This window comes from Sturnus vulgaris, chromosome 2, assembly GCF_052056855.1.
Source record: "Sturnus vulgaris isolate bStuVul1 chromosome 2, bStuVul1.hap1, whole genome shotgun sequence".
Classification (NCBI taxonomy): Eukaryota; Metazoa; Chordata; class Aves; order Passeriformes; family Sturnidae; genus Sturnus; species Sturnus vulgaris.
This window is the reverse complement of record NC_142244.1, coordinates 101,231,697-101,257,897: the sequence shown is the minus strand read 5'-3', so window position 1 is coordinate 101,257,897 and position 26,201 is coordinate 101,231,697.

Below are 26,201 nucleotides of genomic sequence, written 5' to 3'. Positions count from 1 at the left end.
AGTTAGCATTGAATAACATTTAGTCACAAGAAGCAGCGTGCTTCAGCAGGTCTCTGTGAGCAACCTCTCAAAGCCCAGAGCACTCTTATTGAAAACTGGCTGATGAAAGGAGGCGAAGGATGGGTCTCTGTATGGAGCTCCAAGAACAGTTTATTGCCTTGAAGAGGGTCCAGGGACAAAGACAAGATGGGGTTGAGGGCACAGGATTAAATATGGGAAAGAAGGGGTGGATCTGAGGGTCAAGGGCCAATGGGAACAGGTGACAGTGGTGCAGAGGAGGGGCAACCAACCGGGAGAACCAGTGGGGTAACAGGGGTGGAGCAAAACAGGTGGTGAGGCAAACCAGGACCAATGGGATCAGGAGAGGGAAGAACATTCCAGGGCAGGTACATGTATGGTAAACAGGGGCTGAACAGGGCTGAACAGGGGTGACATCTGCTGTAATAACCAATAGAACTCAAGGGATTAACATGTGCCTGCAAAGGCCTATGGGAGGGAGACACTTCTCACCATGACCTAAGGGGTGTTTCTCCTTGCCTGCTCTTGTCCCTCCAGGGCTGGACTGTCACAGCTTTCTTGGCCTCCATAGTGGTACATTTAGCCAGAAGGGCATTGATTGTTGCTTTTGTTTTTTTAAAAAAGAGCATGTGCTATGAATTGTTTGGCAAAATTTACTTTTGTCCAGGTTTATAAAATCTAGTAGTTTGTGTTTGGCTGCACTGTTTTTCATTTAAGTAATACCACTTAAAAAGTGATAATCATTGGGAAGGTAATTTCAACAGGAGTTTCTAGCTTTAGGAGACTTTCTCAGTGGTGAGTGTTTGCTGTATAATTAAGCATTTGGCACATACCAGGCTTCATTTGAAAAACATTTTGTATCTTCTCTAAATTATTTTAAGAAGAACACTTGGAGTCTGGAGTTCTATCCTGCTCTATCAAGCAAGGTAAAGCCAATGTTATGCTCTTGTCTGTTGTCTGGTTTCACATTTGAGGTGTTTTCAAGCCATTTTGAATACAAATGAATATTTAATAGGCTGAGGAACGGGAAATCCATATGGGTCTTCAGAAATCCCATAAATACTGATATACTCTGAATAGCATGTCTGTTCCCATGTCTGGGAGACAAAGATAGAGAAAGATCATTTTATTGCTTGCGTATTTTTCTTTTTCTGGTTTCTATTTTCCTGATTGAAATCAATATTTCAGGGCTAATGGATGAGGATGTCTGCTGTTGCTGCCTAAAATGCTGACCGTGGCAATCAATATATTCAGTTTGGAGCATTTGTGATGTCAATCACTATGATAATACTTCAGAATTTACTGCCTGCAAAATGTCTGGGTTATTGGGTTAGAGTTCCCCTGCAACCTTATCTTTCCCATTTTCTCTTTTTCTGTGCTGTGCAACTGCTGGGGACTCCGAAGCCTCGAGCACAACTCTGCTAAGCAATTATTTTGTTAGGACTGGATGAATAATGGGGTGTGTTTTGTGTTCCAATTTGTTGATCACTTTGGAAATACAGAGGAACAAGCAAGCTGTTCTGAATAATATGTTTCGCTTCAACTGCAAGTGCTTTGTTATGATGTTTTAAAGTCTTTTCAGGCAGACATTGAAGATCTGATAACAATGAGTAAAGATTGCCACATAGTGAAGAAACAGGACACCTTTTTATAGAAAACACTGAAACATTTGACTTAATTTTTTCATTGTGGTCTGAAACTGAAGTGAACAAAATTATTGTATCCAAACTAATTCAGTGTCAGCAACTGAATTGTTTTAATCTGAAAATTATATTTAAAATATAGTTAAAGATTTTAACTTTAGCCATTCCCAAGTGCTTTTGAAATGGGAACTTTCTTCTTTCTCTTCTTTGTTTCCCTCAACATGAACTAGGTAGTTCTGTGGGGTTTCCCTGCTCTCACAGCTACAGAATGGGGTCAGTCACCATCATCCCAGCCAGCACTGGTGCTTTCTCTCTGTTACCTTCCAGTTGGTTGCTGAGCTTCTCTACCAAGTTACCCAGATGCAGAGAAGACCTTGACATCAGACTGATCCTGGTAGCCATGAAGTTTCCCAACAGATCTAAGTGATTATTGACCTTAGTCCAGAGCTGCAGTAAAGTCTGTGAGACTCTGTAGAGGATAACACTAGATAGACCACTATAAATGATGACCTTCTATTCATAGCGCAGTCTTATATAGAAAAATCTAATCTTGTTAGAGAAAATTAGGTATGTCTTGGAGCTTTAAAGCCTGTTTGTGGGTCTCTGGCCCACAAGCTGTCAATCAACAGAAACCTGTCACAAAGGTTAGCAAAGACTGGCCATAAATTAGTAAAGAATGACAGCTGTTGTACATTTCAGCATTGCCTTCAGGTCTGTCCAAATCTGCATTTTTCGCAAATCAAAAGGAGCCTGTGGTTAACAGAAAAATGCTTTCTCTTATAGACTACTGAAGATAATTGTGAGCACTGGCATTTTTAATTTTATATGTATTTTTTTCCAAGAATAAGTAAAGTTCACTAAAAATGAGACTTCAAAAAATATTAATCATGTGTACTTTTATCAGTTGAAAAGTTTATTCCTTAGTCCTGTAATCACCAATACTTTTGCACCCATACAGCACCGTTTAAAGTGTTTTCAAATGTTTATTGCAAGGCTGAATAAGCAAGGTCTGGCCTGAAGCCCTCCAAGGTAGTTGAGAGCATTTCCATTGACTTCAATGGGCTTTGGCTTAGGACATTGGTGAATTTAGTCTCTCAGCACCACTTGGAGTATTGTTATCCTCATATACTAGAAGAAAACTGAGACAAAAAGTGAAATGACATGTTGTCAGCAATACAAGTTGGCAAAGACCATATAGGAACTCAATGCTTTTGCTATCAGTCCAGTTATTCAACCATCACTGCTCTCCAAAAAAAACTACAAACCCCCCACAAACCAAAACCCCAGAAAAGGGAAGAAAAGCTGAGATTTTTTTATCTGTGAAATAGACTTATGAATGGCTTGAGACTAAAGAGAGAATCTTTCAATACATGTAGGCTTGTCCTAGCAAGTGATATCCCAGGTATGCCCTGATCTCCCTGGGTTTATGGCCTTGCTGGGGATATCACTCACATGGGATGACCCTCCCTCTGCTGAAGTTTCTTGGTGCTGATGTGGATCATGTTGGCAGCTGTGAGTCACCCCCAGCAGCTGCACTTGTGTGCTCTGAAGGTGCCCAGACAGACCAGACTGACAGCCAGACACCAGGAAAATATTTGTTAGATGATGCATACAGGGAAAACAAATGTTGACACAAGAGGAGTCTACATTCCTGCTTCTATGTGCTATGGCTTACCTTTGCCTGGGACTGCTGCAGGTGCTCCCATTTTGCACACTCCTGTAACGTTCCCTTTTTGGCTCCACAATCTGTTCCCATCATAAGAACTCTTTCATTGCAAAGAAGCCCCAGGGTGCAGGCAGTCTCTTGGGCAGGAGGCCTTTTGGGGGCTAGCAGTCCCCCTTGGAGTGCTGCTGCCTTCCTCCTATGGGATGGAGGACAGATCTTTCTCAGAGCTATCCTCCACCAGGACACCTCTTCTGAGCTCCAAAGGTTTCTTGTGCGGTACTTGTGATAATCCTAGCTACCTTTGTTGTAATTTGTCTGATAATCCACAATCTGTATTTAATTTCTTTGATTTATTTTCTTTCCTTTCTCTTTTTCCCCTCTTGTGGCTTTATTTTTTGTCTTCCATCTTTTAGCCTGTTGCTCAATAGCAGCGTGCCTGGGTGGATCTGTTAACTTTGAATCCCATGCAATACATGAGGATGCTATTCCCCTTTGAAACAGACGTTTATGGCCTTTGTTTTTTTCTTTGTACGACTGAAGAGTACAATGTTTCTAACTCCATGTTTTTTCTTAGTTTGTCATCCCTAGGCTGAACAAATAACACAAGGAGAGAGCTTTCAGATCTCCTCCAAGCCCAAGTGGTCACATACACAATGAATCCTTTACAATCTGGAAAGGAGAAAAAGGTGGTTTCTTATAATGACATTTCTGCAGGTTGCTCCAGGATTCATTCTTAGCTGTTCTCTGAGCTGGGGGAAGATTCCTAGCTGATTCTTAGCTTTTTCCATGCTGATAGAGACATCCCTGACAGTGCTGGCTGTATGAAATAGTAATTTATATCAAAGGATAAGAGAAAGCATATACAGCCAAAGGGAGCTTATTCACCTTCTTTCCTTGACCTTCATACTTCTTTGATTTGAGGCCACCTCATCACTATATTGTATGTGATTTACATGGTTCATTAATTAATAAGCCAAAATTATATTAAGAAACCATGAGTGCAGTGTTAACTAATAGGTCTGTCAAGTTCTTACCGAAGTCTTCAGGGATAAAGCCCAAGGGGCAGAACTTAGATTAAATCCATTCATATCAACTGCCATTACCTAAAAGGTATGACTTAACTGATGAGTGGTAATTGGTTATGAACCGTTGTGACCAGATCCTAAATTTGGCAAAGAAAAAAGAAGCCTCTGCTGACCTGGAAGACCTTGGTAAATGCTGTCAAAGACTTCAGAGCACAGTCTGATATTTTGTGTATCTGAGCTACAACATTGGAAAGTTCTGGAAGGCAAGAAATTTTACTTAAATATTGTAGGAAGTGAAGTTTAATGTGTGCTTGTGTGGGAACAAAACAGATGCTGACATCTGGACAAAAAGTCATCTTGATAGCAACAACCAGACATAAAACTACCACAAGGTCTGTAGTGCAACTGGCTAGCCAAGGAATATCCATGTTTTCACTAGAAGTCTTTTACTTGCTGATCACTGTTGGAGATTCAATCAAAATCAAAGGCAAACCCTGAATGACAGTCCCATTTCTGCAAATTGAGAGTAGTAATTGGAAACTGTTCTCCTGGAAAAGCATTTAAATCCTAGTGAATCAAATAAATAATTTTACCTTTTTGAAGTGCTTTGTGTAGACTAGAGAATGAATGCCCTCTCTCTCTGAATGCCTGTCGTTTAAAAGGATGATGACTACAGACTGTGCTTTTAGAGTATGTTTGTGTAGATCACTGCAGTACAAGATTTAGAGCAGGTCCACTGAATGGACAGTCACTTTATTGAAAATATGTGCTAAAGACATCGCTTGAAATATTGATGGATACATCCTTTTCACAGTGTCCACACTTATGTATTTTTGAATAGTCATTAAAAAATAGAGAAATTTGCTCATCAATGTTTTTTATTCTCTTTACATATTTGCAGCCATTGTCATAAATGTAACCAGTCACAGTGTTCTCTCAGGTGATGTTTAAGATCTAGTTGCTTGAAGTATTAGGAAATATGGGTGCCAAACCTGTGTTTAGTCTAAAGACATTCTCTTGCTACAGCTACCTTCACAGATATGAAATTGGACACATCTGTGAATTTTCCCAGTTTACATTGTCCCAAATGTAACTTTTTCCTGATACTATCAAATTAGACAACAACAACAGCAGCAGCAACAACAACAACAACAATCCCAATTTTTTTATTAAGCTACTAACATGAACAAAGGCATTCCATTTCTCAATTATTTAAAAGGTTTTCATGATTTCAAGATTTAAAATGGCTTGCCCACTGCTTCCTTAAATATTAGAGCTGTGTTCCAGATCTTGGTCAGGTCTTGAAAATATATATATTATACATGAAGGCATGTTGTTATTAAGATGAATCTGTTCATTATATGTTTTAATTCCCAAACAGAGTAAAAAGTCTGTGTACCAGTACAGTGTGACTGAGCCTTCATTCTTGCAGACTGCACTGTGATCAGTGGCATGTCACACAATCACAGACTCATAAAATGGTGTGAATTGGAAGGGACCTTGGATATCACCTAATTCCAATCCCCCAGCCATTGGCAGGACACCTTTAACTAAACCAGTTTGCTCAAAGCTCCATCTAACCTGACCTTGAACACTTCCAGTGACGGGGCATCCACAATTTCCTGGGCAATCTTTTCCTGTGTCTTTCCATCCTCATAGTAAAAAAATTTCTATCTAATATCTAATTTAAGTCTACCCCCTTTCAGTTTATCACTGTTAGCCCTTGTCCTGTCACTACAGGCCTTAGTAAAAAGTCTCTCTTTATATTTTTATTAAAAACCCTTTAGGAATTAGAAGGCTGCTATGAGGTATCCCCAGAGCCTTCTCTTCTTCAGGCTGAACAATCCCAACTCTCTCAGGCTGTCCTCACAAGAGAGGTGTTCCAGTCCTCTGAGCATCTTTGTGGTCCTCCTCTGGACTCACTCCAGCAGGTCCAGGTCCTTCCTATGTCAGGACCCCCAGAGCTGGACGCAGCACTCCAGGCAGGGTGTCACAAGAGCAGAGTAGATGTGCAGAGCCACCTCCCCCGACCTGCTGGCCACATTGCTTTTGATGCAGCCCAGGACGTTTTAGGCTTCCTGGGCTGCAGCCACACATTGCTGCCTGATGTTGAGCTTTTCATCAACTGACAATCCCATGTCCTTCTTCTCAGGCTGCTCTCTATCCATTTCAGTAGTTAAAAAAACTGGAGAAGAGATAGAAAGCAGCATGAATAATTTCCAGCAATTGTATGAGCTGAGCAGACTTAAATATTTTTGAGTCAGTAAGATTAGCTAAGTTGAAATATTTATCTCCTCTTACTTTGATTTACCACCCCTCATGTTGCAGAATGGATTTCTTTTGCTCTGTAAGCATCATTTCATTCAGCTGGGCAAATACATCTTAACACTGCCACAGTAATTGCTCAAAAGGCATTATATTGCTTGCTTGTTTTTTGCAAGTGCCTACAGATGGCATTTAACACTTCACCAAATAAATGTTATGAACACAAATATCAATCCTTCCCTCAATGACCTAGTGATCTCAACACGTGGTGAGAGATGAAAGGCAGTGAGAGGCACAGAAAAGGAGAGACACATGAAGCAGTGTGTTAAGTGAGTAGGTAGCTACTGCAACTGCATTGGTTCAGGCTTATCAGAGGGAAGAAGAGAAGAAAGCTGGCACAGTCCCCCCTTTAACTCTGCCTAGAGCTACTTGCAAGCCAGTCCCATGAGAGAGGAGACATTGCAGTGTCATTTTTCTGCCTGTCAGCAGCTCAACCATGCCTGACTCTGAACCAGTGCTTCACAGATTTTGCAATAGAAAATATTGCATCCATTGTTTCTGACCAAAGTCTAGATTAGTACGGACATGAGTGAGATCATGTAGAGCAAGACGGGATTTTTCTGTAGCTAATGCTATTTTTCCATTAGTAGAAGTAAAGGAGAACTAGGAGTGTCAATGCGGTTATCTGTATTTTTAATGTCTCATGAAGCAGTCCTCCTGAAGCAAGGGTCTGACTTCACAGAAGGTGTACAGGTTCCTCTTTGCAGGAGCCCAGCCTGCTGTAGGCTGAGAGTTCTTTGTTACAAAAGGAATGAAGAAATCCCGTGGCTTTGCTGCCTTCCTCTAGCTCTTGATTGAAAAAAAATGGTATTGTTATAGCTAATTTCTGAAGTGAAAAAGAATTAAAATGAAGGCACACATGGTACGTTCAGAGATGTCCAAATCAGTTCTAAAAGTGGTGATTCCTGAGCAAGGACTCCCAGAATTCAGGAGCCTTCATCATTCTTTATCCATGCCTTACCCTTTAAAGAATGAATCTTTAACATTGGTCATATTCTCCAGCTGAGTACAGAAAGGTTTGGTCACTTGGGTTTGTGGGCTCTGCAACTTATGGGAGAAATTTCTATTAGCTCAAAAGAGCTCTGTGGCTGACAGCTACAATTTTGACACTTTACTATTGAAAATACTTTTAAAAATAACTCATATACCTCTCTTTCAGAGTGAATCCTATTCAGAGGCTATTCCATGAAAATGTGAATGGCATATTTAGCTGTGTGGTGAATGTACCTATCTCTATAAAATGGTCAATGCATCCACATTTCTAAGTTCTTGATTACCAAAACAAAGATACTGGAATGATATATTTATAGTAAACAGTTTGGTCTGATTCATCTTGATGGATGTGTAAGATCCAGTCTTCCTGTTAAGGGATGCTCTCCCTAGCACAGCCATCAGAGAAGAGTAATGTATTAATGAGGATTTTCACTTGTAGGTACAAGTGAATTGTACAAATTACAGTTCTGTAATTGCATGGCTGCCATGAAAGAGAATTACTGGTTTCCAGATGTTACCACTGCAGTCAGGGCCTCTTGCTGTTTAAATTTAATCCTCTGAAATTTCCTTTTCATTAATTAAAAATTACAAAAGTACTTTCTACCTTTAATTGCACAAAAAAAAGACAAACAAAAGCTGTTTTAAAAGCCTCTGATTCTAAGCACGATGACAGTGTAGTGAGGGCAGTTACCTAACAAAGCCTTCTTGGTGAACACTCAGGAAACTCACAGTGCTAGCGGAGAAAGCAGAACTGAGATTGCTTTACTTTTAACATGATTCACAAATAACAAGCATAAGGAGCAAAAATAGCACACTTCATCATTCCAGCAGCGTTCACCCTGACCAGAACAGACAGGTTTTTAGCTTCTAACTCCATGGTGTGTCTCCGGAAAATGAAAACTGAGAGGCATTCTGCAAAGTCATGCGGAGGAAGTGCTCCCCCAGCTCATTGTGCTTCCTCGCACCCTGAAGGCGTGCTCTGTGTGAGCATTTGCAAGAATAGACCATATGTTAATGACTTACTCACTAACCTCAAAGCCAAATCCACATGCCATAAACCACCGCTATTACCTTCCTTTTGTGCACTGTGCTATTGCCTGAACAAAACCCATAATTTCAGAAAATGTCAGGTACAAGTATTATATCAAGATGAGGTCTGTACATTTACCAGCTCATACATTTACCAGAAAGCCATTAGGAGAAAACGTGTATGTACTGAAATCAAGATAAAAATAATGTATAAATATATCCACAGGCCAAAAATATGATGTTCTATTATGATGAAAGATGCTTGGAAAACATTAAGAATAACAAAGCAGATTCCTTCCTACCATAAAAAGCTTTGCTCAGCACAGGAGGGCTTCAGGACTGCTGGAAAATATGAGAAAGGTAAACACAGAACAATGATATCACCCAGACATTTTGAAACAGGGATTTTGTTTTTCAGACTGTATGTAATTAGGCTGCATATTGGATTTGTTTGGGCACTGTAAAGCTAGCATGTCTGTATGGCAGGTGAATAATCAGATACTTGTGTATCTTCCAGTAGTGCTTTTTGTGTGCTTTTTAATTTTCTTTTGTCATTCCCGCATCTCTATTTTTGAAACAGCTATGATAGTTCCCCATATACATTGCTTCTTCACCCTGCTGTTAGCCATGAAAGGAATTGACAAGTCCTCTATCTGGCTTGTTAAGCTCTTGAAGCTTGCTGCATCCTGCATGTAGCATGTTTCTGATTATGCCGGCAGCACAGACATTTGAGCTCACAGCTGCTGTAGTGCTGCCAGATCAATACACTCACAAAGCACAGCAAGCCTTTTGTGTAGGTTCAGAAATCAAATTTCTGTTGTCTATGGAGCAATCTATAAAGTAAAGTCTCCTAATAGGCAGTTGTCCTCTTGGAGCTTCACTGAGAAATGCATTTATCAGTGTATTTAACAAGGCACCAAGAAGCACAAGGCTGAGTGACAGTAAGGGGCTTCCTTGCTTCAGATCGGTGTCACCTCCCCTCTCTACCCCAGACTCCATCATGGTAAGGCACTGCACATGTTTCTGCTCAGACTTGTCTGCAAAAAATCAAACTCTTAAAAGACGCATCAGTTGCAGACATAAACCTGTCAGAAAACAATTATCAGCTGTATCTCTTGGTGATCTTATTAAGTCACTTGGGTCTTGATAACCTTGCAGATACCCTCTGTAGTGGAAATAATCAAGGCAGAGATAATGCAATTTATTGATAAAACAAGGAATCTGACTGGGTCAGCTTGAAGCTCACTCAGCTGTTTGTTTGGAGGGAGTGGGGGCTGGCTGTTCCTAATTTCTGTGGGTTTGTTTTTGGAGGGGGTGTGGGATTGTATGCCTGATAGGACTCAGTTTATATTTTTTTCCTTCCATCTGATACAGACAAGCTCATTTTTTCCCCCCTCCAGTTGCACTGAGCATTTAGCTTCAGAGCTAATATTCAGGAATTGCCAGATCAGCAGACAAGAGAAAGAAAGGGGAGTAGGATACAGGGAAGGATCAGCCACAGAATGTTGTGGAGAGCAAATTGAAACCTAATCTTCTCCCAGACGTTTGTCCTGACACTTGCCTGGGAATGGTTATGTTAGGAGTGAATTTTGCAGGACTGCTGATGAGTTGCCTTGGACTTTGGCTCTGCAAGGTCATGAGAACATAAATCCATACAAACTGAGACACAAAGAAAAAAGAATTGCATGTATGGGATGAAGTGACTATTTTAGCAATTTGGGCTCATCTTTAGCCGTACTTTTTCACTCACTTGTAAATTATTTCCTTAGGGGTTGGATTCGGAGAATCAAATTTGAAAAAAATCCACCTGATGGTAAAATTCAGCCAAATAACTCAATTTCCACAGGAGAAACTTACTCCAGAGGAAGAGAGATTGAAGAGAGAGGAAATTACAGAACTTTACTTCTGAGGAAATAGCTGGTGTCAGCAAAAATGTAGGAATATGGCTTACATTAACTTTTGAGCAATCCTTTTTACTTTGTTTTTGTTTTGAAGAGCAGACTTTAAAAAAAAAGTTGCTTTACAGAGTGGTTTCTAAAACCCCCTTAAAGGAGCAAACATCAGGTTGAGTGGCAGGATCTAGCACAGGCTTGGAAGGGCCCATGGAGAGGAGACCCTTGTCCTTCACAGGTCACATGAAGGCTGTCTCAGCCTTGCCTTGCACCTACATGATTGAAGCAGGTGAGTGTGAATGTGGCTGAAGGAGAGACTCCCCAAGAAAGAAGATGAAAACTTAAAAGTTTTTAAAATTAGACAAACATACAAATGTTTTTAATCAAGGACAACAAATTTAGTATGTCGTCAACAAGAATAGAGGCCTGAGAAAAACATCCATTAGAAGAAAAGCACTGAAAACATTTTGAAGTGTATATTCAGTAAGGTAAATCCATTTTTATCATTTCAATGCAGACATTTTTATACATTTTGTAAAAGATGTCTGATGGTTCCGTTTCCTTATGTTATAGTAAGGTGTCTTGATTAAGATCTGTTGTTTCTATCTACACTACTCTCACTACAATTTATCTGATGATTTTGTTCTGAAATATAATTCAAAACAGACAGTAGTTAGAGATACTCTTCAGAGATGCTTTCTTGAATGTAGTCAAATGATCACTCAGAAATCACTGCACTTCCTTCGAGTAATCATTAGAATTTTTTTCAAATTGAAACAGTGTCACCTTTCAAGTGATTTCTACTCTGTAATGAAGACTTGTACAATACAGATATTTATACATAATAGCACAGCCTTTCTCATCACATGTGTAATATTCAGAGCCAATCTGTGGAAGTCAAACAGAGATTTGTTGGATCCCATAAAGTGAATGGTGTTATATGGAAACAGATGACTCTGTACCAAAATCAAGAATTATTTCCAAATGCAAAGAGTGAGGGTCTCAGCTCCCAAAGCAAATGCTCTCTGATAAATCAAACCATGCAGGAGCTTGAACTGTTCAGTCTGTCTCCAGACTCATGGTCTGGTTTGGAACAGGAGCCAAATGAATGCTGAGGATCATGGTCAGTTTGTAGCCACATAGAAGCAGGGCATCTAAGTCTTGAAGAGTTTACAGTCCACCTGCATGTTAATTGTTGGTGCTACATGGAGTGGAAACCAGCAGAAGCCATTGTAAAGCCTTTCACCATCTTAAAAACCCCCAAAATAACACATACCTCGGTCTGTACATTTCATTTAATGTGTTGATTTCATTAATCTGCTGAGAATTGCTTTACTTTTAGATAGTTAACAACAAAGCTAAACACCATGTGGCAGTTCAGAGAAAATGGAGTAAAAGCATTCAATTATTTATGACAAAATAATCTAGGATCATTCTTACTTTTTTACTCCAATAAATCTTGGATCTGATGCAGAAAATTCCCTTAAATCCTGTGTGGAAACTAATGTTGTTTTTATCACACAGTTTGAACAAGCCTTGCAAAATTCTGTTTGTTGCTGATGAAGAATATTAGGAGATATGGATATGAGAAAGTAACAGCTTTATGAAAGCAAAGTACAAGCAGGGGTCAAAAACAGGAGGGAAAATAGGGGGCAGAAAAGGCAGTATGTGACTAAAAAGCAAAGAGAACAAGAGCAGGCAATGTGTTTTTTATCCCCAAGAAATTCTGGAGGATTTGGCCCCTTGCAAGTCTGTCATTGCTTGATGGGGATTGCAGTGCAATCTGCACAGCGAGGCCTTGGGGTAAATAAAATTACAACATGAGCAAAATGTTTTCATTTCTCATGCATAAGAAGTAGAGAGATGTTCATGATGATAAGGCAGGCACCTCCAGACACTGGCCATTGGTGAGAGGGATACATATTCTGAAGCCTGGATAATTTTGATGCATCAATGTAGTTATGGGTTGCCTTGCACTTTTTACAGTAAAGATACAACTATATTTTCCTTTTTATTTTTCTCCGATGGTTATGCAAGAAAGCAGAACTATGGATGCTGGTCATATCCTGTATATTTTCTCCCCTTTTCCAAGCCTCTTTGTTTGCTTTTTGCTATGTACTTTCAGAGACATATCCCATCTGGTTCTGCTGTATTACATGATCCAAGATAATACTTAGTGTCATTAGACATCAAGATGGGACATCTCATAGCTTGTTACCAGTGTGTGTGCCAAGGGCCTTAATCTTCTTCAGAATTCCAAATAGTTTCTCATTTCTTTTTAAGTTTTAGAGTGTTAAGCATGCCAGAGCACTATATTTCCATCTTAGGGCTGATCCTGCACCCAAGCAAGCTTTCTTAAAACAAATTCAGTGACCTTTGTACCAAATACACCATGACTGGGCTGGAGGTGAGCAGCTGAATCACCCAGTTACATCTCAGCCACCCTGATTATGTTCCCGTCCTCTGTTTTACTGCCTGGTACTCTTCCTTTGTAAGGAAGGGATATTCTCATGGCCCATTTAGGGCAAATTTTTATTGCTGAGCTGCAGAAAAACCAGCTAGTCAGAGGCAATGGACAGAGCCTGTCATACAAAAGCATTCTTTACACATTATCTGGTTGTTGTGTCCCGTATTGGAGTTTAAACCATGATATGTTTAACTACAACTCACCAAATTTGTTTTATTGCTGATAGTCTGTGGTTGGTAAATTTTATGAGTCTAATCAGTCTGGGAGCTATATGCAAAGTAAAGCTCAGCCAATAGTATCAATAGTATCTAATTTCTGCATAGAATAGGAATAGATAACATAAGGAGACTTTGTCATGTCCAGAAGCACGTAAATTCATCTGACATTACAGGCACAGTCATTGCACACACACACACAGCACACACACAGACAAAGCTCAGGATTTCCTGCTTTTGTGTTCTGTTTCCCATGTAGTTTGTTTATTGCTGTCATTGTTTTCTTTAGTCAAGTGGACCCATCGTGCTGGGCCCTAAAATAAAAATCAGTTGTCTCATAGAATCTACAGAAATGCCTGAGCTCAATCAGGAGAGAGACCCCAAAGGGCTTCAGTGTGGTCACACAGAGCAACAACAGAGAAATCTCCCCTGCTGGGTCCTGTTGAGGATTATACCCTCCTGCAGATGCCCTGGTAATCTCATAATCCCTAACCTATGACTTGCCTCTGATCTCCTCTCACTCCAAATTATTTCGACTTCAAGTAAGAGGAAGTTTAGAGAAGAAGAATAATTATGAAAAGCCATTCCCATTAAGCTGCTAAAGCATTTTTAGCCAGTTTAACAGAGCAGTTAATGAGAGCAGTAGGAAGGGCCTTGGGAGGTAGCGTAGATGTCTTTAATCCCCCTGCGCCCTTTTCCTTATCTCCACCACATCTGCTGAACCAAACAGGCAAACAAGATGTGTTTCCAGTATGCACTTAACACTTTGTATGCTGCAATTAAAAAATATATAGAAAATGCCTTATATTTTGATTGATTTAACAGTTTTAACTGATGTAATGCATCTGATATTAAATATTCCCTCCACATACACACACAGAGACTTGTGTTAGGTTTGGTTATTACTAAAAAGAAGATCAATTTTACCAAAAATATATCAATTTTTTTCTCATAAAAAATGGGTTATTCTATTATAGCCCTGAAATAAGCCTTTTACACTACAGTGAGATGTAGAACAGCCTTTCTGGTTCTGTGTTTGTATGTATTTCAAAGATAATCCCAAATTAAAATAGTCTAGAGTGTAAAAAAGACTGGCTTCGGTTATTTATTATTTACAAATAGATGTAATTTTCTTTTATTTTGTTATTGACAAAGCTCTAAAATATGGATTATCCTGCTCTATGTATCTATTTTTACATAGCTCCTATGTAAAAGTAATCTTTTAAAGAGCTTTTTCTGTCTTGTTTTTAAATCATAGTATTTAAAATATTTGCCATTTTCAAAGCAGTTCCTTTCTTCGTCTCTCCCCCAAAGTATTGCACTTCCTTTTGTTCTACTGGGGTTTTTTTAATAGTATGAAACAGAGAAAAAAAATATGACTAGAATAATATGACTAATATTTTTGATTATTACTGAAAAGCTACAATTAAGCAAGAATTGTAAAAACAAACTTGCAAGAACATTTGATAGAAGAAACAACACAGAACAGAGATTTTTTTCAGCTTAGCAGAAATGAGGGAATGTTGCTTGTCATCAGAGAAGTACAGTTGGAATTCATTACCACACTTTATTGAATGGTGCCCTTTCTTCTTCGAGGCTATTTGCTATTTGAACTGCATGTTTTTGGTGTGATAGTTGTTTCTTACTCCAAATTCAGCTCAGTGCTGTGATCTGAACGGTGGTCTCAAGGTGTTGCAGTTAGATAATTTGCAACAGGTAAAATGACAAATATCCATGATTATCTCCCACAATTTTTTTACAAGGCTATTACTCTTTGAAAACTGTCCCAACTGCTCATCTGTTGAAGGCCCTTCTGGAATGAGTTTCTTACAATGTTTCATATGATGGTTTGTGCACAAAGTGGTACTACTGCATTAAAAATGGAAGTATGTTTTGTCATTTTACAAATCCAAAATAACAAATATCATCACCACTAAAACTGTAATTCATTTAATGGTATCACATGCTTTTAAAGTCACTGGTACTCTGTATTATGTCCCTTCCTTGCTGTTATATTAGAACAGTGATATAAAAATGCACCATTGACTTCTCAGGAAAATATAATTAAAGGAGAGTGCTTTATCTTTTTCATACCTTTGACCTCTCCCTTCCAGCTATAACTAGTTTTACTGTAGCTATATTCTTCTTCTCCTAAAGCAAAAGTAATTAATCTACTTTCATGATTTGCACTGCCTCATATTACAAAAAGTATTTGATTTTGCTTCGAATGGCCTTGTCATTGTGATTGAAAAATGATCTGAAACACTTTATCAAAGATCAAACAAATGCAAACTGCACTAACCATTAGCTGACTATTTGGCCTAGGCTGAGTCACCCAGTCATGTCCTGGGCTCTTGAGCTCAGTATGTCCCCTGATCACTGCTGGACTGGGGCACCCACAGCTTTAATTAGACTGCAATATGTCTGTATAACCAAGTTTGAGTTTAATAATAGAAAGGTGTGGTCATGACCTTGTTCGTTTGCTGCTGTGGTAAAGACTGGGCTTTTTAAAAGCATGAAGTAAATTAAGAGTAACTGACAATCTAGAGGAGATGGTTGATGATGGATGAGTAAGAAGTGCCTCCTCCTTGAAATACTTCCAGCTTGTGGTTTCTTTCATACCTCTAAAATGGCAATGTGCTCTCTCACACCTAGAGATGGTCAGGGAATGCTGGACTAATGTAAACACTGTAATGTAATGCAAACACTGCCAGCTCTAACACGAGTGGCAAAGCAGTGATCAACAGATGATCATGTGCTCCAGTACACGAGTGCCTCAGATAAGCAATGCCCCCTCCAATCCTCCTCTTTATTCCCTTTACAGCCCAGAGGCTAAGACAAATATTAGAAGTTTCTAGTTAAGAAAGCAAAAACAAAAGCAAACCCAAACAACCAAAAATAAAAACCAAAAAACACCTAATGTGATTAAGTGGCACTCAAAGAAAGTTCCACATTCCTTTCCTCTATGGATGAATCCTCCTTGGAATCAATACCCATATTACAAGATTTTAAACCAGTTCAGATCACTAAGAAGAGTAATTGATGGAGACATGGAGTCACAAACCAGCAGGAAAAACATCGTGGGAAGCAGAAGCAAGCAAGCTCACAGGGACTTTTGCATAAAATTTCCCAAACTCAGAGCTAATTCTGGTGAAGTAGAAAAGAGGTAACTGAGGGAGGGAAAAGCCCTCAAAATGTGTCTACTTTTTCAACTCTTCACTCTTTGTGCTTCAGTGTGAGGCTTTTATTAATTAACTGGGGTGGTGGTGGTGGCTGGGGGACAGGAGAGGGGCAGAGCAGTGGTATTTCAGCATATAATTTAAATGAAAAAGTTCTGCCTTGAGACCAAGAACTTAAGATGAATGCAATTTGCAAGCTCAGTCACTGCTATGACTATATATATATCTCCTAATATTCTTGCTTATTGTTTCAGCTCTGGTATGGCTAACTCTAGCTGAACATTAACCATGTTGCTATACTGGGACCTCAAGGATAGGCATGTGAGTTCCATCTTCTCTTGGTCCACTGGTCTTTGTCCCAGCCTTGGCACCTCTGAGACACTTCTTAGATCACATGTGGATATCTGTTATCTCTTCACAGAAATGGGGCTAAATGGCCCCTAGGCTGTCCTAAGCTTCCAGACACCACAGTGATTTAAACACACTGAATTCCTTAAATCTAGCCCACAGCATCCTGGATTTATATGTTACTCTTCAGTAATACACGACAGATGAAAGTTAACAGATGCCTAAGATGTATATGTGTTTCTAAATACAATTACCCTCCAGTTCAGTTAGCACAGGAAGGATACAGAACTAGACAAAATAATAAACACACATGCCTCTGCTTACTTCCCTCGATTTTTTTTTTTTTGTATTTCAGAATTTTTTTGTCTTTACTCTCTGAACTGTCTGTGGGTTGGGGTAGTACCTGTTCTTTGGATCCTCTTTGGAATATTCTTGAATCTCTCTTCTTTACACAACCATTTTTCTTTTTTCTTGGCTAATTCTACTTTGAAAGAAGCAATACCTTCTCTCCTGCAAAAAAAGTAGTCCTTAGGCTTGAAATCACTTTTAATTGAAGGGTTGCAATGTGACATCTAATTCCTTTGTTTTGTCTTGGGAAAAAATTCCAGTGCTCTGAGGTCCAGCTCCCTGAAAAGAAGGTGGGCAAATCTTACCCTCAGAAAACTTTACTTTTTACATTTTCACACCTAGTTTCATTTTAATGAGGGTTTCTTAGGGTAATGTGTCAGCATCCCATTGAATTTCAGCTAAGTATGACAGTAATGAAGGCACTCAGCACTACAGTCACACTGGAGCTTGAAATCTCACAGAGAACCTACTAAATTAAATTACAGTTAATATACTCCACATCATAGAAGCAAAGAACCACAGAATATGCTGAGGTGGAAAGCATCCATCAGGATCATCAAGTCCAACTCTTGGTTCTGTGAAGGACACCCCAAGAATCACACCATGTGTTGTCCAAATGCTTCTTGAACTCTTTCAGGTTTGGTGCTGTGATCTCTTCTCTGGGAACCTGTTCCAACCACCCTCTGGGTGAAGAATTTTTTCCTGATCTCTCACCTAAACTTCCCCTGACACAGCTTCATGCTGTTTCCTTGAGTCCTGTCATGGGTCACCACAGAGAAGAAATCAGTACCTGCCCCTCCTCTTCCCCTCATCAGGATGTTGAAGAGCACAATAAGGTCTCCCCTCAATCTCCTCCAGGCTGAATAGACCAAGTGACCTCAGCCACTCCTCATAAGGCTTCCTTTCCAGATACTTCACCATCCTTGTGACCCTCCTCTGGCCACTCTCTAATAGCTTAATTTGTTTTTTTTTTTTCAATCGTGCTGCCAAAAAACAGTAGACAGGACTTAAGGTGAGGCTGTACCAGTGCAGAGCAGAGTGGAACAATCTCCTCCTTGGTGATGCTATGCCTGATCACCATCAGTGCACAACTTTCTGTTGTGCCTTCCCTCCTCACACACACAACAGCCAGGTAACATTTTCAGATTTTTCTGTGCTTGTATAAATATAGGTGCTACAACATGCCTTTGGAAATCTTGTCGATTCTGTCATTAATGCAGTTAAATTTTACATTATTTTAAAATAAATATCTTCCTTAGTGACCTGGATATTCAATAGTTCTGGTTTTCACTCTATTATGTAAACTATTTTAGGTGGTAATTTTCTCTCATGTGATTCACTCAGTACAGAAGAGGCTTCATCTTTCCTGTCCTTTGACCTACCATTGATATCTATTTCCAATTATATCTCATACTTTGTAGTGGGTTTTGATTTATTTATGGCAATTATTCTGTGATCTTTCTGTCTTTCTAACATTTAATGTCAGGGTGAAATCTTTCAGTGTTGGGAACCTGCAGCCTTGGGTCCAGTGTGAAGGCAGGGAGAGTGTGGTGCAGGAAGTGGAAACATCCTTCCCATGCTTATGCTGGGGATGAGCTTAGGCTATGACTGTGTCTTCAGCTCAGTGCCTGCAGGGAGAGGCTCAGAAGTCACTGATTTTCCTCACAGTCCCATCCAGGGGTAGGTACAAACCACTGCCCTCTCTGGGGCCATTGGCTCCTTTGTGCTGGTGCCCCAGCTGCTGATGCCACACTCGATAGATAAAGGGGATGGAGAGTAGATCAGTCTTCTGCTCTTCTGCCTTCTGCTGGAGAGCTGTCAGGAGGCAGGAGGTGGACATGGCCTTTTCTGCTCTGCAGAATTTCCCTTTTGTGTAAAATCACTGTATTATTGTCTCCAGGCCACCTTGTCTCCCCTTGCTGAAGGAAGTTGTGCTTGGCCAACCAATGGTGTACATCCCTGGTACGTGCTGGTCCCTTTTTCCAGCAGATGTTTGGTTCTGGATGCATGAAGACCTGCTGGGCCCAGGACAGGGCTTAATAAAATCAGAGGAGGATTCCCCAAAGCTGGATAGATACTGACCTCATCCACTCCCTTGCCGAAAGGTTAACCTTGGAATGTGAGAAGAGGAAAAAAGAGCCTACAGACCAGCTGACCACTGATCACTGCTTCAGTGAATAAGTAAGGAGTACTAGAAAGGCCATCAGGAAATATTCCTTCATATATCTCACAGCCCATTGTTTAGGCCTAGCTGTTTTTAGAGGGATTATAGTAATCTTCACTATCTGTTAAAACATAAGTTCCCACAAAACAGGTGATGCTTCTAACCCTGAGGATATATTAGGATGAGACCTCCTCTCTATTGTTCTGTTTTGCCTGTTTCTCTTTGGAAATATAACCAAGCTGTCAATATGTTTTGTTTTGGAACTTATATTTTGTTTCCATTTCTTCAGGCTACAATGAGTTGAAATGGGTTCAGTTCTCAGTAATGATTTCATAGGTACTCTGAGAAACAGGTGAAAATGGCATATTTTATCAATTACCTTTTTTAATTTTGAAGACCCTCACAAAAGGGCTATACATGATGACACCAGGGCACCACAGGGACTGGGGACTTCCTGGGGTCTGGGAGCACCAGGGGCTTCCCATGTCAGGACAAGATCTGTCAGCCAGAGCGCATCTGATCCCCCCAGCCAGGAGCTGGGATGCTGGGAGACACTGGGCAGCCCCAGCCCTGGACTTTGGGCCCTCCCTGGGGAAAGGGATGGGCCAAGGCTGGGACAGATGGTTAGTCCATGGATGGACTCATCATCAGGACCAGGCCTGGTGATGGTGACCAGGGAGGGGGAGACACTGCCCTGGGATGGACATGTGACTGCTCCCAGGATCCCGACTGGCAATGTGGTCATCTGATGCTGTGCTGTCAATACATACACATACAGATACAGATACAGAAGTAGTGGTTTTTCCCCATTTCAGGTTTAGACCAGGTATGGATCAGAGCCTTGTATGTCCTGTATTGCATTATGTCCTGAGCAAGTTTAATGCTGGCTGTGGGCCAGGAAGTAATTTTCCAGCCATTTTTCCAGATGCACACTACAGTGCCTTGAATGTAGCCTTTATACTCCTCTAACATCAGGCCCTGAAACAAAGGCTGTGTGTGCTCTACAAAGACATTTTGTTATAACTGGGTGAATTGTATTTACAATTGGGATTACAGTATATGGGACTCAAGATCCAGAAATAGAAGTGAGAAAACCTCTCTCTGATAATTTTGAATAAAATATCCCCCATAGGACTTGTTGTATACATACATAGTCATCATGTGGCTTACTGGGAAAGCTGGGGGTTTAGTCTTGTAAGGGTCCTGGCACATCTGCAATTATACCAATGAGGCTGTTTCAATATAGTACAAAAATTGCTACACATGTTACTTTTAGAGCTGCCATAGAAGTACTAGATAGTCTGACATCTCAATACTTACTTTCATTGCACAACAGGACAAAATCAAGAGATTTCCAAAGCTTCCTAGGAATGGAAATTATAAAATTCTTAGGAAAAAATATTATTAAAAAAGTCTGGAGTTCATTGAAATGTTTTCTTTTGCCTATTCAAAGCATGACAATGGTTTGTGTTTATTAATTTCAACACTGAACTGCAGATCATGACTGTGTATTGTCTTGAGGGAGCTGTAGTACCAAATCTCATTCATTCCCACATTGTGAGCAGGGTCCTTGGCTTGAGTCCATCTTCTGTAATGCCTTCTGAATCCCAGGGCTTCCAAGATAAATCTGACAGTTTTGTTCAGAAAGGCATCAAGCAAGCCAAGTATAGACTGTGGAAGTCCTGAAGTTCTAACTCATTAGGAAAAGATCACTATGCATGTGCTATTCATGTCAGCTCAAAAATAAACTCCAAACTCAGACGAACCTTTGAAACAATTCAGACCACAAATATATTCTGATTGTATCCAACCACTCAAAAATAAAATATTACACTTTGTTTTTTATGTACTTGAGGAGAAAAAAAAATTCTGCATCGTACACCTCTTTACAAAGAGTCCAATACAAAAAGTCAGATGACAGAAGAGATTTACAGCCATTACTTCTGTCCAGGATTTCTGACAGGAAAATGGATTAAATGCTTTTAAATGCAGGGGTGAGGACTTCAGCTCTGGGCAAGCATCCTCCTCTGTTCCTACTTCTCCTTCTACTGCCTTTGGTGCTCCTTTTCTGCTGTTCTTCGATTGGAGGCTGCTGCCTGTCCTGGTGGAAGGGTGCCTGGCCAAATTACTCTAATTCCTATATAGGAACATATATTTAAATATCTTTAAATAGTTTGACTGTTTTTAAGTGAAGCAGGTGAGAAAATCTTAGATGGCAATGGGATTGGCAAATGGGATGGCTGATGGACTGGCTGATGGATTGCATGGAGAGGCAGTGGTGAGCAGCTAAGAGCAGAGCTTTTTGTTCATTATTTTGTCTATGTTGGGTGTAAGTTCTTGGAGGCAGGGGCTGCCTTTGACGAAATATTTGGACAAGATATAGCATAATGCAATCTAGTGATTTTTTTGGAACCTCCAGGAACATAATCATGTAAGCAAGACTGCTTTATATGCATCAGGATTTTATCATTTAGCTATTTACTGGCACGCCCCAGTGTGAGTTTGAAATGCAATTTTCCTTATGCTGTATGCATGCTGCAGAGTCACTGTGACAAATCGTTCAGGAGCTGGAGCTTTTCCCCTCCACAGAAGAAATATTGAGCTAAAATGAAGGCCAGTACATGCTTAATTGCTGATACTAAACCGTCTTTCATACATCTACTGTGAACATGAAACATATTGGATGGAGCTGCTGTCTGGCGCATATTCATAATATGTGAAACTGGTAAGGCAGAAACAGATGGAAGAATTGCAGTGGGAGAATTGCCCTATTCCCTAATTAACTTGATAACAATGCAGAAGAATGGCAATATTCAGGTTTTGTGGAAGACCACCAGGTCAATATTCCCCCAGACAGAAGACAGATAGCTAGGACATGCATATTACTAACCAGGATATACATATATATATGCAGTCTTATATTAACCATTCATATTTATCAGGAGAAGCTTATAAAGCAGCTGTCATTATGGTTCTTTTCTCCATCAGATACTCTGCTCTACTGCATTGTATTTTGCGTGATTTTGCATATCAGTGCAATGCCAGGCATAGAGCTGGAGGAAATTACTCTCTTTTCCAAGGATTTTCTGAAAAACATGGTTTTGTGAAAAAAGTTATGAAGGTGAATAGGATCATTACTTTTTGTTATTAAAAATGGATCTGAACCAACAAAATGGCTGAATGTCCCTTTGGACCAACTCATTCTTTATCTGGGAGAGCTGGATTAAAATATTTTTTATACCTTTAGAACTACAACAATTCAGTTGTATAAACCTGTGTGCACAGACTTTTACTCTCCTGTGATTATAAATCTGCTTTGTGCACTTGATTAGAGGTGCAGCTGGCCAGGAACTTGAATTCTGGTGCCTCACACCTTGCACAGTCCTTCAGCTGGAGCAGAGGTGGGGACAGATGCAGCCTGGGGCAGGATTTCCTCACAGCATCCATGGCCACATCACCTTAAGGCTCCTGCCAGCAGCCTGAGGTGCTGTTCTCACCTGCTTCTGGCTGAAAAGGCTGAGCATGACCAAAAGGACTGCAATAGAAGGGGAGCAATCTAACATCTATCCTATTGTTTGGCAGCTAAAATCCTTTTACTTGGAGGTAGGGGATGTGGGTCCAAACTGCCACAGAGAGAGATGCACCTGGATCTCTTAATCTTGGACAGACAATATAAAAATCACAGAATTACTGAACGAGGTTACAGCTATTGTCCAACAGCTTTGTACACTTAAACCTTCTACTCCTTTTTTTTTTCCCCCTGCAAATTCCTTTCAAAAGCAATAAGGGGATTTTATTTTAGATTGCATGGAAAACCTTCAAATCCACCTTCTGTTTCTTGCTTTATTTGGCAAGAAAAAAGAAGCATTTAATTAATTTTGGTCGAAATCAAAATGCTTTACTTGCATGTTTTCTCCTGGCTCTAGATCTATAAACCCAAATATTTTGTCAATCCCAACCTTAGCAAATGTGAGAGCATGGATTTAGTACCATCCTCTTTCTAAAGAATTTCCTCGGGTCAAGCTACTGTATAAGACCTACCAAAGTAAGATTCTACTCTTTGTATGATATATAAGGAGACTCTATGATCCATAAATCATGCTTTCTGAAAGTTGAGTGAGCAGCACAGTGAGCTCAGGTGCTCCATTTTGGCCCTTGAAAAACCAGTCCACTAAGAAAAATTAGAGGAAAAAGGAAAAGTATTCCATCCAATTATTTTTCTCCTCTATTTTAGAAAACAATGCTATTCTCTTGATAGGGGAGAAGGGTGTTGGCTTTTTCCATTTCTGTCTCTCTGCTCCCCATGCCCCAGAATAACATACAAAAACACTTTTATGTGAAGACTAATTTTTTTTTTTTTAATGGAATTGGCTTAATGGCATTACAGCAATTCTGCTCTTTTCAAGCGTTTGCTAGCTGTAGTCTGTGGAGCAATTGCTGATAATCTCTGATGAGATCTTTGGCATCATATGCTTGGGAGTGATGGACCAACCCTGCAATGGCAGAGGGCTCAGAAGGCAGGTGATGGGCTCATGAGGCTCAGGGAAGAATGCAGGGAGTGACCACAGCTATTGCACATCAGTGAGTTCATCTCAACACAAAGTAGGGTGGCCTTTGTTTTGATAACTTCCTGGATGAGTTGAGTGGATCAGCTGATACACCGAGTTTTCCCTGAGTTAATCAAAAAAGTGTGAATGTCTTCTTCAGTTAGCAAGAGGGTTAGCACAGAGTATGAAAACTGAATGATCAATAAAATGAACTTCAAAGAAAGCAACATACTTGAACTGGCTTCAACCTGTGCATTCCTTCTCTGTGACTGAGCATGCCAAACATCATGAAAGAGTCCACCAGGAGACTGGAAATGGTGATGATATTTGTATTGTGATCCAGTTGTGTTTTGCAATTACTATATTGTGCTTGTATTCTGATTTCAGCACATTGTTGTATCCCTCTGCTAAATCAAAATCCTAACATCAACATCTTCAGATATTAAAAGTACTATTAAGCATAGTGCCTAATTTTAAAAATAGACTGAGCAGAGGATATCGTACTTTGAAACTGCATCTTGGTTCTCCTCCTTATTTTTCACTACTAAATCACGCTTGCAAAAACTGAAAAGCCTGTTTGCTGTTTTCCCAATATTGCTTTCTCAAGGAAGCTACTGAAGAAGTAAAAAAAAATTTTGCAATGAGGGATTGCAGTGTGCGCCATACCAGCTTTCCACAAGGACATGACCTAGTCTAAAAGAGGTTCTAAAATTCCAATTATTCTAGCTACTCTATTACCATTCCTGAGACTGCACTGCCACTGTGTCTTTGAGAGGAAGCAGAATCTTCATCAGTGTTCACCCAGCTTCCTCCTGGAGTGAGCTATCCTGCTGCAGGAAGAATGGCCCAAAGGAGCTCTTCTTCACCTAGCTGCTGTTGACATGTCTGGCCACCCATGTGAGAATTGATTCAACTTTTATTATTCTGTGAAATTTTCATGGCTATTCTAATGAATGCAAATTACTGCATATTTTTAAAATCTTGACAGTTCCCTTGCACCAGTAACTTCCTGAATCAATCACTTCTACTTTACTCATTTTATACTATAAGATTTTGGAATAGGAATATTACAATCTCAGGTGTCGACCATCAGAGATAGGGAATGTTTTAATCAAGGCTGTCTCTGCATCATTAACTAAAGGACAATATACTGATTTTTGTGAGTTCCTATGATGCAGTGTTGGGAAAGCAAATCATAAGCCTCACTTTAATTGTAAGTATAAACTATTGACATTCTTCAGTTGTAATTGCTTTCTTAGTCATGCTTATCTTTTGCTGAATATATTTGAAACATATTTTCAGATATGTTCTTCAGATTTTTTTTCTGTCCTGTCCTTTTGGACAGAAGGTATCTGCCAAGTGCTGAGCTTAGAATTTCTGAGTTCTTGTCACAGCTTGGTTGTTGATTAACTGGAAGATATGCCTGTTCCTCAATCTGCAGATAAGGACAACAGTTTTTCAAAAATTTCCTTTTAATAGTTTTAAAGGATCAGTTAACACTTGAAGATATAAACTGCGTTGGAGAATAAAGTGTTTTTATTTGGAAGCCTTTTAAATATTATTGCTCACCAGAGGCAATTAGAACATGATGCACCCAGAGCTGTACTGAGCTGTTTATGAACAGTTTATTTCTATAAGAAATAGAGTTCTGATTTTCTTCCAGTATTTTATGACTTACAGAAGGTTTTGTATAGTGAAGGAATACTATTTTAAAGTTATATCAATGTTATGTCTTTATCAACACTGTACTTTGTTTGATATATTCCAGTCAAATGGTTTTAATAGCACTTTTCCATAAAAAAATTAAATGAAATTAAGATGAAGCTGCAATTATTTCCAGAATACCTACCAGAAAATAGTGATCTATAACTGTATTTAATTACTATTTTCTGCAGGGACATATTGTAAATTACTGAAAATTTTACTGGTATATACTTTGGTGTATTTGGCAGTGAAATATCCATGTGCAAAAAAAGGGATTAAAACAGCCTACCTTCTGATTTCTCAATTACTACTTTCTGACAACTTCAGACTGCTTTTAGTATACTACAAGCTTAGTTACATTGTACCACTACGTTATTCCCTATAGGTTTATATTCTTTATGGTCTTCCAGAGGCTAAGAGGCAATATTTGGTAATATTTACATTATGTGGTGGTCACATATGTTCAAGGAAGCAGTTGAACAACCACACTAACTTTGTGACAAGAATGGCACTCAATTCATTGTGCAAAAACCATATATAGTATAAAATATATGTATTCAATAAGCAAATGAAATACATAGAGTTACATATGCAGGGATTTGATGTGCTAGGATCCCTCACACCCTCTTTGTTTACTG